Source organism: Bactrocera tryoni, unplaced genomic scaffold (genome assembly GCF_016617805.1).
Source record: "Bactrocera tryoni isolate S06 unplaced genomic scaffold, CSIRO_BtryS06_freeze2 scaffold_242, whole genome shotgun sequence".
Classification (NCBI taxonomy): domain Eukaryota; kingdom Metazoa; phylum Arthropoda; class Insecta; order Diptera; family Tephritidae; genus Bactrocera; species Bactrocera tryoni.
In genome coordinates, this window is record NW_024395969.1 from 79757 (window position 1) to 90263 (window position 10507).

Consider the following 10507-nt stretch of genomic DNA (forward strand, 5'->3'; position numbering starts at 1 on the left):
GCCATCAAAAAGTTCTGTTGTGCCATTCTGAATATAAAACTGAATGCCTCCGTTGCATATGGCTATAAATTTATCGCACTTTTAATAGTTTTTGACAAAACCATTATATGGGAGTAGAGTTCGCAAACCATGGATAGTTGCAACCATCGATAGTAAGCGATAGTATACTTACCATCGATGGTAAAAGTTCTTCTTCGTACAAAGGAAATCAATGAAATTAAAATTTAAGTTAATACGCATACTAAGGACAAAAAAATATTGTTATGATAATAATTATTATTTATTTTTGAATAATCCAAAGTTTCCATAACAGAAAATTAGCATATTAACATTTTCTGATTTTAAGCGAGTTTGCCGGTCTGTCATCAGCATTCCACACTTGCTAAAAATGCGCTCTGATTTCATAGATGTTTTTGCATTACACAAGTATTTAGGCATACAATCTTTTATTGCATTTAATTCATCGCCTGCAAACTGAAAGTATAATTGCTCAGATCTTAGAATGTTTACCTTTTAATTATAATTATATAATACCTTCAAAAAAAGAAGTGGATCTTCACTGGTCTTAATGTCTTTCATAATATTGCCTCAGCATTATTACTTTATCTGAACGTGAGTTTTTTACTTTTTCCGTCACGCGCATGTCTATGACATCAAGCAAAGATGAACTGGTGTAGTCTGCGCCGTGAATTGCTTTCTCACGTAAAGATGGCACTTCCTGCTTTAAGCAACTAACAGACTTTTGTGTATTAGTCTCAGATTCGAAACCTTATTTTTTGAAACGTGGGTCGAGTAATGTACCCATCCGCGATGGTGTTCTCGATTCAAATGTAGATAATACTTTTGTTATTCCACAAAGCAAATCTGGGCACAAAATTGTGGCTTCCGATGATGTTAATGAAACATTAAAATTATTTTCACGTACTTAATTATTTCCAGAAACCTGTATTTTAAATTATATAAATTAGTTTGTAAATCTTAAACATTTATTATAGTTTTTACCATTTCTGTTGCTTCATGAAATATTTCTAACAAACTTAGCATCTCAAACAAAACGGATATTTCGTCTGCTGCAATGGCTTTTTTGGTACCTATTATACACTCGAAAACATTACCACTTAAAATTTTAAAGTGTTGTGCATATTTAACAACACTTTATAATGGTACCTTTTGCGGTATTGAAATTTTTTATTTGGAAACACATAAGTAAATGACATGTCATTTATCAATAATCATGTGGAAGTTAGTGAGCTATGCAAAAGGAGCGCTAAATGTAAAAGACTGACATGTGATGAAAAACTGATATTTTTAATTTTTAAGCTATTGCATAGCTTCTATCGCGGGCCTTGAGCGCGGAGACCGAATCCAGAAATTCCGTAACGAAAAAAACCTCACGCTCCACGACACATGCATATGTTCATATATTCTTTCTTTGGCACATTTGTCTGTATGTTTACGAAAGCAAATGCGAGCAATATACATATGTACATACATTTATAATAACAAATGTCGCACGCTATTTTCGCAAGAATGATAGAGACAAAGATTGCGCAATGACGAGTTCAAATTTTGTTCGTTCTGCGCATCTACGTCACGGTTGACCAACGTACAATCAGCTGATTTTCAGTTGGTTGTTTTTCTTTGCAATAAGAAGCAATTTTGTATTGCAGGCATACAAAATCATGAATATCATCAAATTTAACATCAATATAAGTGAATATTAATAAAAGATATCAATATAAGTGAATATTTTATAGTGAACATTTACCTACATATTCATTTAATTGAATTTTCATTGTATTATTTAATTTTGTCTCTTTGCTGTGTTTGTTTCAACCATATACATTTATGTACATAAAAAGATTGAATATTTTGTAACCAAGTACCAATTTATTGTTTTATTTAATTTTTTTTTACTAAACATATGTTCAACTATGTTTTTATTTAAGGAACGAATCCTAAAATACATTCTAGCTCTGAAATATAATTTTTTTATTTTCGAGCTACAATTTACAAAATCACTTAAATCTATGTGTTTCTGGACTTAATTTGTACATATATGCAATTCATTACCATAGACGTCGTCAAATATTGCTTGCAAGGCTCTCATATGCTCCATCAACATATCTGTTGGTTTTGAGAGTCCTCCTTCAGAAAGGTGATCTACCCAAGTATGGGACGAACAATTTTCGGAATTGGCACAAATTTCAGGGTTGTCTTTACCAAGTTTGTGGCAGATGTACTCTGCCAAATTCTCAAGTCCGTCGTTGTTGAGAATCTCCAAGTCATCATTTTTTTCGATTGGGTCAGTGGAATTCAGATCAATTGACACACGTTGAAAAATATTACCTGCAAAAATATAATAAACATACATATGTACATGCGTATCAATAAATGGAATAAATTGTTAGTTATTATTAGTAGTATAATTAGGATAAAAAACAGTGGTTAGTATGCAAAAACTTAGTTTGTCGGTATTCTTCAAGATTGTTGTCAACATCTCTTTTTTGGAACGAGACTTCATCCTCTTCTGCCGTTCATTAGCCTCTGCAGGAGCAGTGGTTAACGTGGGAAAAGCGCTGGGTAGAAACTTCGTTGGATTCCGCGAACTCAAACCTGCAAGAGTGTTGGGTTATATAAGTAAAATTATTGTTATCAAAATGCTATAATTACCCATTTCAAACTGCAAATTTCTTTCGAAAGCTTCCGGCGCAAAGTGCACTTCACAAACGCACGCATTTTTAACGTTAATTTTGTTCGTCCGACGACAAAAATGAATCCATTGTTTTAATTATCCTTAGGGAAATGAAAAAATCTCCACCTCGTAGCACTATTATTACCATTTTTATTATTACAACCGAACACTGCACAGCGCATTTTAAAAATATAGAATTTAACAATTAATATAACACTTGAAAACAGAATTCGAATTCACTTTCAATAGCGCGGGCGAATAATAAGTCAACCGTGACGTCAGCAAGAACAGCTGATTGAAAGCAAACATGCGCATTGCGTAATCTCTTTCTCTATCATTCTTGCTTCTTTCGCATTTACGTTGTCACGGTCAACCAATGGCCGAAACTCGCGTTTTATCAAAGAGTCAAGTGCTGAACACATGTAGCACGACAGACTGCTAGCGACATATGTCAAATATAAAAATACACACGTTCTTAGGGACACAGTTATGTAGTTGTGCAGCTGCCTCAATACCTGTGTCCCTAAGAACGTGTGAATTCTAATATCTATCGCGCTCATTGGTTCAGCACTTGTGTGATGATAGAAATCCAAACTGTGCCGAAAAAAATAAACGAATGGCCGCCTATTGACCGCTTCCCTTGCCGCTGTAACAGCTTCACCCACAAACTAGCGTAAATATGTATGCATATGTATGAGCTTGCATACATATCGACGCAGATTTTTGCGAGTCACGGAAAAATATTTTAGAATGGACAAATATTATAAATCCACAACTCCGTTGTTGCCACTTTTCTGACTTCTTTCTGTGAAGAAGCATCAGAAAGTTGCCATCGTCGCGAAAAGACGCTTGTAGGCGAAGGCATGCTCGGGGAGATGTTACGGCGTCTGTTTTTATGAATGAAGCGACTTCGCTTTTAGAATTTGCGCCTGCGTTTATGAATGAAATCGTTTTTGTTGTAACATTTACTACATTTGGGCTTCGCCAATTCGGCTGCCACTTTTAATGCTTCTGCTATTTGAGCAATTGTTGTTTTTGTAGAACAATGCTTCAATTTTTTGTTGGTGACATATTCACATGTGTACGCATATGTATGTATGCATGCTTGTGCATTATTTGTTCGGAAGTTTATACAAATAAATGTATGTACATTAGGGTGATTCAAAATTTTTTTTTTTTCAATTGGTACTCGCAAAAATAGGTTCCTAGACACCTCTAAGAAAGCCTCTCCAAATATGAGTTTTTAATTGTAACGGGAAGGTCCTCCGCCTAACGGTTTTCTATTTTTTCTTATTATCAGATTGAAAAATTTATATCTCGCTTCCAACTACCTGAAAAAATATCTTGCTCCTTGGATTTTGTAGGAAATTGAATGCTCTACAAAAAAGGTCAATTATGATTTTTCGTAAACCCAACCGTTTAAAAGATATTAACGGTTGAAGTTTGATTATTTTTGGGAAAATTTTTTATTTCTTATGAATTTTATAACTCAATGAAAAAAATCATTATGAATAAGGTTTTTGGAGAGGCTTTCTTAGAGGTGTCTAGGAACCTATTTTTCAGAGTATCAAACGAAAAAAAAAATTTTTTTTTTTGATCCACTTTAATATGCATTGATGTTTGACGATGAATATCCCGTAAACGCTTAACTTAATCGAAATATCTTAATAGACGATTTTTATAGAGCAGTAAATTTCCTACAAAACTATGTGTTTCATTATTCATAATAATTTTTTTTCATTGCGTTATAAAATTAATAATAAATAAAGAATTTTTCCAAAAATAGTCAAATTTCAACCGTTAATATCTTTTAAACGGTTGGGTGTACGAAAAAATCATAAGAGACCATATTTTAGAGCATTCAATTTCCTACAAAACCTAATTAACAAGAAATTTTTTCAAGTAGTTGGAAGCGAGATATAAATTTTTCTATCTGATAATAAGAAAAAATAGAAAACCGTTAGGCGGAGGACCTTCCCGTTAGAATTAAAAACTCATATTTGGAGAGGCTTTCTTAGAGGTGTCTAGGAACCTATTTTTGCGGGTACCAATTGAAAAAAAAAAATTTTTTTTGAATCACCCTAATGTATGTACATACATCTACACTAATATTGTGAAGCTGAAGAGTTTGTTTGTTTGTTTGTTTGAACGCGCTAATCTCCGAAACTACTGGTTCGAATTGAATAATGCTTTTTGTGTGGGATAGTCCATTTATCGATGAAGGCTATAGGCTATTTAGCATCACGCTGCGACCAATAGGAGCAAAGAAACAGTGGTAAATGTGTAAAAAACGGGGGAAATTATTTATCTTTGAGGGCTTCCGTTTCTTGCGCTGCGAAGCGGTTTATGAAAATTTCGAAAAGCAACATATCCCATTTACGCATATGCCGACGGCATTTTCATTTCGGTAATATGAAATTTAGAAGAGCGAGTATTAAGACGGTTGTGTTGTGTTATATTATGAAAATAAAGTACATTTTCAAAATAACATTTTTCCAAAAAATTTATATTTAGTTTAATATTGTTAATTTACAGAATAGTTATGCAAATCGGGTTGGGAATGAGCGAAGTCTTAAATTTAATAAACTTATACAAGCATAAATCAAAATATCATTTCTCATTTTAAATTTATTATTTTAATTGGTATATAAAATTTATGCCACAATTATTATATAGTAGTCCAAAAATATGAATTCTTATTTTTCCCAGAAATACATTTGTAAAAAAAGGATCTTTATCCTTTTTTTGTTTTCCACATAAAAGATTTAAGGAGTTCAAGAGCTCAAAACGTGCGCTACATCAGCTACCTACCCGACGGCATTTCGTAATGTGATAAAATAAATTTTTCAAGAGCTCAAAGCATGCGCTACATCCGCTCGAACCTACCTACCCTACGCCTTTGCGCAAATGATTATATTATGATAGCAAATGCCCACATACAGATTTGGCAATGGCAATAGCAATAGATTTGACACTTATAGCCTTGACAGACGACAGCGTTAACCCTGATTAACTGCGCACTTATTCAGATCCAAATTTATAGGTGACAGACACCAGCGATGCGAGTTAGCGAACATCTGATTGGCATATTAATAACATTTTTAATTTGCTAAAACAAAAATGGATAGAAGACAAGCATTGCGATTGTTAGCCGCACAGATGGTGCAAAACCACAATTTGTTAAACAAAAGTATAAATACATTACTATTAAAACCGCTTCAAAAGATTAAATTGATGAATGAATTGACAAAAGCTATACTGGAAACTAGTACCAAAGTGGCGTCTTCAGAAATAAGGGAAAGAAGCGCCTGGAAATTTGTAAGTTTAATATATTGTATATTGAATATTAATATTTTATACCCCTCATTTATATATGTTATTAATAAAAGGACCGCAATGGCACTTTTTGGGAGTACGATGTCAAAAAGATGGATGACATCCGATGTAAAGAAAACATTCGTGTAAATAAATAAAGAAGCTTTTCACAAAGTATGTGAAAAGATTAAGGCAATCGGAAAGTTCAACAACAACATGCGACTTTGTATTCCACTTCAGAAAAGAGTGGCTATTGCGTTGTATGCGTTAGGTTCTTCAGCGGAATACAGAACTGTAGCAAGTTTATTTGGCGTAGGACGCACCACAGTTGGGGAAATAGTTGTGGATTTTTGCAAAGCTGTGTGCACAAATTTATCGGACTGCATCAATTCCTATCCCCCAAGCACAGAAGAAGTAGAACGAAATGTACAAGGCTTTGCACACCTTGGTTTTCCGCAATGTTTTGCCACATTGAGGTTCAACCGAAAAAGGACGATGCGATCGATTATTACAATTATAAGGGGTAGTATTCGGTTGTTCTGCTGGCAAGTTGCGACTATAGGTAAATTTCATATACTTATTGGAAATATTTATATAAATCCTTTCACTATTTTATAGATCAAAATTTACATATATACATGTTGGGTCAACTGGAAGAAATAACGACTCTTACATTTTTGAAGGTAGTTCCTTAAAGAAATTTCATGAAACCGCTGACATTTTTGCTCAGGGCATCAAATTGATTGGAGATGTTAACATCCCCGTATTACTTATTGGCGATTCAGCCTTTCGATTGTCGCGTTACATGATGAAGCCTTTTCCATATTCACCAAATCAACCAGTGTTAGAAAAAACATTTAACTATCGTTTATCCAAATGTCGCAGAGTTATAGAGAATGCTTTCGGTCAACTAAAAGCCCGATTTAGAAAAATTGGCAGAGGTTTACCGGTAGCTCCAAAAGACGTTAACGTTATTATACATGCATGCTGTATTTTCCACAATTTCCTAAAAATTGAAAATGATGAAATTCCTTCTTCGTGGATCTAAGATGCTGCAGAAATAATTACAGAAATTCAACCACATCACACTACAAGAGCTGGGGAAAATGATGTAACAGCATCGGATATTAGAAATGCAATAGCTCTGAGTTTTCGTGAGTATAGATGTATTGAGTAGCAGAAAACAAATATTTGTACACATAATTACAAACATCCGTTTTTTAAAGAGATCATTTTTTATTTAAATTCATTTTTTTGCTACATTATATAATGTTTTAAGACTAGAAAATATCAAAAAATTTCATTAAATAATGGTTTAGGACTAGAAAAAACGATAAAATTATTTTATTTTTTTTTTTTTTGGGATAACAAAATATTTCAAACTAGAAAAAAACGATAAAATTATTTTAAACTTAAAGTTTCTCTGCGATTTTCTCCATAAGGGTTAAAAATCTTTCAGACAAATTATTGTGCTGTCGAACTGTCCGAATTACTTCCTCTGAAACGTGCTTTGTTTCATCCGCTACCCTTTCCAATACGTCAGTTTGTTTATTTAAAACCTTTAACAACTCGGCGCTAAAATTACGTTTTCTTGTTGCAGATGAAGGTGATGATGATGGCATCGGACATGATGGTGATGGCATCGGACATGATTGTGATGGCAACGGACATGATGGCGATGGCAACCGAGGTGATAATGATGGGTCGGACGGCGGCAACAATTGGGTTAATGTTGAATTCTAAAAAAAAATGAACTAAAATGAAAATGAAATAAAATAAATTAGCTCACCTCGGAATATGTCTCTATGTACAAAGTCGAATTAACGGCAGTACACTCTACTATGCGATGCACAGCATTATAATGTCTCCCAGGCGAGAGACTACCACCAGAAGGGCCAATTTTGGTTTTCTCCTTTGTGAAAGTAGAGTTATTAATGTGTTAAAAGAAGAAATGTAATTATTGAAAAACCTCACTTGTATTTCTTTGTCATGTTTTTCACTTTGCAGTGAATTTCCTCGGCGGTGTATTTTTGTGCCATTTCCTGCGAAATTGTATATACATATGAGCATTTCGCTTTGCACGCCGGAGGTCGTGGGAACGTGCCTCCCACTTTTCCAGCAGATCCAACTCATCCTTTAAAGTCCACCCTGAACGCTTTTTTCGGCCAGCCATCTGAAATTAAAACAAAGATAATAATTTTCGTTTAGAAGGCAATGCAAAATACTAAAATTACTTACTTTTTATCTTTAATCGTCGCCTTTCAAAATAACCTTGTTTACATTTAAACGTAAAACAGCTATCACTGTTCTTATTTTTCATTCACAATAGAATACAGCTGTCAATTATTAACAATGTTGCCAACGAAAATCCCACAAATACCCTAAAATTTTGAGAGTTTTGTTTGGATTCAGCAACGGAGTTAGCTGTGGTAACTCCTGAATTAATCCCGAAAAATGCAGTTAATCCGGTTTAACGCTGCCGTCTGTCAGGGCTATAAGTAAGAGTAGTTTGCCCCGTAAGATAGGTCGTATCAGCTGAAGCGCTGAACACATAGAGAGCGACAGACTGCAAACTACATCTGTCAAATATTAAAATACACACGTGTTTATGGGCAGTGTTAATTTGACAGCTGCACGACTACACGACTGCAGGCCGACAGTTGTCGTTCTCGCTAACTTCAATATCCTCCTATATTTGCCAAATACAGTACGACGACAGTAGAGTTGACAGTAGAATGGAAGATAGAGAGATGAGGTAGAGTGGTGATGCCACTAATATGTAAAATGTAAAATTATTCACAGCTCTAACAAATTTGAAGTTATTTTACATATAAAAGCATAAAATAGCTCTATTATATCATTTGTAATAACAATTGATAATTTAAAGCAAAAATATTAACCTATTTACTTATTTTTTGTATAAAAAATTTCACTTTGAACAAAATATTAAAATTTCATTGAAGTGAAAGGAATTAGCATGACCACAACGAAATTGTGTACATACAAAATGGACAACTGCGTTGTTTTGTGTACATGCCGGCCATTGTGTTATTGTTGCTTCTTAAAATGTACATGTAGTAAGATGAACAACGACGTTTTCAGTTCACTGTCGTGCCAGAGAACTTAAAAGTATAGAGAAGGTGCAAATCGAAATCTGTATGATGGTTCGATTGCGCGGCTAACAGAGCTGATAGAATCAGATGAAGGAATTCGCCGTGCTCTGGCTATTTAGCAGAATTGAGCACGTGCAGTGGCAGATATATATGTAAAATGACTGAGAATAAATAAAGAGAATTGCTTTGTAGAAAAATATACAAAATATACAGTCACACAGAGATTGTAAAAAAACATTCTCTGAGTGACATATGCATGCTTATATTGTATTATATGAACCACTGTCACATATGGGTGATTACTTTGTATTATAGGAACCATTGTTTTCCGAAAAATTGTAAAAATTTTATGTGATAAAATTAAATAAAAAATAATTTTAAATAAATTATTATTTCAAAAATTATATTAATTTCGTCTATTATAAAATGAACTTAAATGTGCTCATATGAACACTTCCATTCATTCCTTTCATTTCTTCAAAAAAAATTAATGACCTTCATGAAATATGCATATTCGCATTATTTCGTTATCATTTCCATATTTGTACCAATAGAATTTCTATGGCATATACATACATACATATGTATATCATTTCTTTGGCACATTTGTCTGTATGTTTACGAAAGCAAATGCGAGCCACATACATATGTACATACATCATAATAGCAAGTGTCGCAGGCATCTTTCGCATCTCTGTTGTCACGGTCAACCAATGGCCGAAACTGGCGTTTTGTCAAAGAGTCAAGTGCTGACCACATTGAGCGCGAATACACACGTTCTTATGGACACAGTTATATAGTTGTGAAGCTGCCTCAATAAATGTGTCCCTGAGAACGTGTGTATTCTAATATTTGACAAATGTCGCTTGCAGTCTGTCGCGCTCATTGTGTTCAGCACTTGTGTGATGATAGAAAATCCAAGCTGTGCCGAAAAAAATAAACGAATGGCCGCCAATTGTCACCGCTTCCCTTGCCGCTGTACGGTTCCGCCTACAAACCAGCGTAAATATGTATGAAGATGTATGTGCGTGCATACATATCGACGCAGATTTTTGCGAGTCACGGAAAAATATTTTAGACAAATATTGTAAATCGATAACGGCTATGTTGCCACTTTTGTCACTTCTTTCTGTGAAGAAGCATCAGAAAGTTGTTCAATTTATGATTTTTAGCTTTTGCCATCCTCGCGAAAAGGCGCTTGTTGGCAAAGGCATGCTCGGGGAGATGTTACGGCGTCTGTTTTTATGAATGAAGGGAGGTCGCTTGTGGCATATGCGCCTGCGTTTATGAATGAAATCATTTTTGTTGTAAAATTTACTACATTTGGGCTTCGCCAATTCCAGCCGAATTGACCATATTGACTTGTGATGCTTCTGCTATTGGA

General features: G+C 34.3%; 1 long non-coding RNA gene and 1 pseudogene across 1 annotated transcript; one reads left to right on the forward strand and one right to left on the reverse strand.

The window, feature by feature from the left end:
- Nucleotides 1–256: 256 nt before the first annotated feature.
- LOC120780227 lies at nt 257–1427 on the reverse strand. Its single transcript, XR_005705841.1, has 3 exons — nt 1003–1427; nt 535–943; nt 257–474 (listed from the first exon to the last, which is right to left on the reverse strand). It is a non-coding gene; the product is annotated as an uncharacterized LOC120780227 (long non-coding RNA).
- A 5041-nt stretch (nt 1428–6468) lies between these two features.
- Nucleotides 6469–8376, forward strand: LOC120780226 (annotated as a pseudogene).
- The last annotated feature ends 2131 nt before the right edge of the window (nt 8377–10507 follow it).